A 3189-nucleotide genomic window follows, 5' to 3' on the forward strand; every position below is an offset into this window, starting at 1 on the left:
AATTTTTGTTTTGTGTGCGCTTCATCTTCATGAACAGGACATACAGCTTTTCTGTAACCCATTTTCTATTGACATTGAAAATGTGGATACAATTTACCAAATGGAACTGGCTGAACGGCAGAATTGTGACTCTCTGAAAGAAGCATTCAAGTCAAGCAGCCTTCCTAATTTCTATGCATCTCTCCCCTCTGAGACATATCCTAATCTCAGGAACCATGCACTCAAAATGGGAACCATCTTTGGAAGCACTTATGTCTGTGAACAGACTTTTTCCAGAATGAAACATCTGAAATCTCCAACCAGATCTAGACTAACTGGTGCACACTTGCATCACTTGTTACGACTAGCAGTGACAAATATGGAACCGGACATTGACCAAAAGCAGGCCCATAGTTCCCATTGAAATACTGGTAAATTTGTTGATTTAACTTTACTTGTTCTTCATTTTAAATATTGTATTTGTTCCCGTTTTGTTTTTTGCTTCAAAATAAGATATGTGCAGTGTGCATAGGAATTTGTTCATAGTTTTTTTAAAAACTATAGTCCGGCCCTCCAACTGTCTGAGGGACAGTGAACTGGCCCCCTGTTTAAAAAGTTTGAGGACCCCTGATTTAAAGGAACACAAACACACCAGAACATGGAATCATTACAGGCTGTCTGATAGAACTTGAGAGATATGTTCTCCTAGATAAGTTCTTATGTTTGCCGCAAGGGTTCCAATGGGACCCGAGAAAAATGCTGCTATTTTAAGAGCTCTATACTCACAAAGAGAACTTATTGAGCCTTATGTCTTTTATTTATACAACTGTCCTTGAAAAAGATTGTGTTGGATACCTGGGACTACGGATTGTGAAACTGACAAGGTGCCCTATGAATGTTTGAACATAGTGTAAACCTGCACTTCGATGTATTATCTTGGTGAACCTATGTTTGGTAATACCAGACACCAGTATTTATAGAATAGTATAGAATTCCCCGGAACTCTTAATAACAGCTTGAGTCAGCCGCTGGAAGGACAATTAAAAGAAGATCAGGGAACCAACTGTGAGAAGAGTGGACTGAGTAATCATAGCCATCGGGAATTAATTAATTAATTAATTCAATTTATACCCCGCCCTCCCCGCAATGCGGGCTCAGGGCGGCTTACAAGTGACAAACGCCAATATAAGACAACTTTAAAAACATTTATAAATCCCACAGTACAAAAGCATTCATAACAATCAAAGACTAGAGTGCTCTAGATGTTCAACATAATATCAGATGGCATTTTTTATAACTGTTCAGCCTCATCTGCTCCAGGGACTGATGTTCACCTCATCCAGGGCCAGGTAGAGATGGAATAGCGGTGATGTTAGTGGCGGCTCCTACTCATACGCCTGGTGGAAGAGCTCCGTCTTACAGGCCCTGCGGAACTGCATAAGGTCCCGCAGGGCCCGGATCTCCTCCGGGAGCTCATTCCACCAGGTAGGAGCCGCCACCGAGAACGCCCTGGCCCTGGTAGCGGCCAGCCTGGCCTCTTTGGGACCTGGCATTGCCAGGAGGTGTTGGGTCCCAGACCGAAGTGCTCGCGGGGGAACATAATTAATGCTGGTAGCACTTTATTGAGTTGCATAGTTTAATGATTTTAGAATTGTTTTAATCTAAAGTGACTCATGTTTTATTGTAAATTATGTACGCTGCCCTGACCCAGCCTTGGCTGGGAGGGCGGAGTAAAAATCCAATAGATAAAATAAAAATTAAGAAAAGTTAAGAAAAGAAAAATAAAAAGCACAAAACAGATCTACCTTGAGCACACATCTATTATACACAGTGTCGTATATTTTTCCATAACCACCTGGGTCGGCAACTCTAGAAACTAGAGGAATCAGATTTCTCAGAGGACAGAGCCTCGATATCACCTGGAGACCCTTACCCTTCTCCAAAAGCGACAGAAACACGTGGCCGACTCGGATCTGGGAGAGCCGGGTTCGAATCCCCGCTCATGCCATGGAAGGCTGCTGGTTGACCTTGGGCCAGTCATACACTTTCAGGTTAACCTACCTCACAGGGTTGTTGTGAGGATAAAACAGAGGAGAGAAGAATGATGTACGTTGATTTGGGTCCCCGGCTGGGTAGAAGGGCAGGTTAGAAATGAGTAAAATAAAATGAAATAAAAATTATGAAAAACGAGGCAGGGAATTAGAAGACAGTCTTGCTGGGAAAGATTGAAGGTCAAAGAAGACGGGGATGGCAAAGGATGAGATGGTTAGACAGTGTCATCGATGCAACGAATATGAAATTGAGCCAACTTCAGAGGAAGGCAAAAGACAGGAGGGCCTGGCGGGAGAGGGTCCATGGGGTCGCGAAGAGTCGGACTCGACTGTGCGACTGAACAACAACAACTTGCCAACTTGCACAAGAGGCCCAGAATTCGAGTGGTGTCATCTCACAGCTTTGGTTTGCTCCTCGCCCGGAACATACACTGCCCTTCCGACTCTCCCCTTGACTTCGGCAAGACCGATTCAGAGGGAGACTCCAGTGGGAAACTGCTGAGCTGAAACTGATATGAAATTAATTGGAGACAATCAGTCTGTTTGGGCTCAACCAAGGCCAAGAGGAAGCGGACGTTCGCCTCGAATCAGATTTCCCAAGACGCTCCCGTTACCGCGAATCGTATTTCCCAAGACGCTCCCGTTATCTCTGCTGGTTCCCTGATCCACCCATGGCCTCCAGAATCAAGGGCCCAGAAGACGCACACAAACAGAAGCCCGAGAACACAGGCACAATTATCGAATTACCTCCTCCCTTTCTAATCCCCAGGAGAAGAGCAGAAAAGTCACTGTCTCTTTTTAGAGGTTTATCGACGCTTTCTGTCCTGACCTGGATGGCCCAGGTTACCCGAATCTCGTCCGATCTCAGAAGCTGAGCAGGGTCGGCCCTGGTTAGTATTTGGAGGGGAGACTGCCGAGAAAGTGCGGGGTCGCTACCAGTGACCCTCTAAGCTGAGTGAGCGTGAGCCAGCTCACAGTTTTTTAGCCTCCGGCTCACACATTTTCGCCTCGGCTCAGGAAGGAGGGCTCCAGTGCAAACTAATTTATGCAGTGGCCAAATCGCTCGCTCACAACTTTAATGCCAGGAGCTCGCAACGTAGAGTTTTTGCTCACAGGACTCCACAGCTTAGAGGGAACATTGGACCAATGCAACCTGTGG

The sequence above is a fragment of the Gekko japonicus genome, unplaced genomic scaffold, assembly GCF_001447785.1.
Source record: "Gekko japonicus isolate JY-2015 unplaced genomic scaffold, Gekko_japonicus_V1.1 scaffold2354, whole genome shotgun sequence".
In the NCBI taxonomy this organism is placed as follows: domain Eukaryota; kingdom Metazoa; phylum Chordata; class Lepidosauria; order Squamata; family Gekkonidae; genus Gekko; species Gekko japonicus.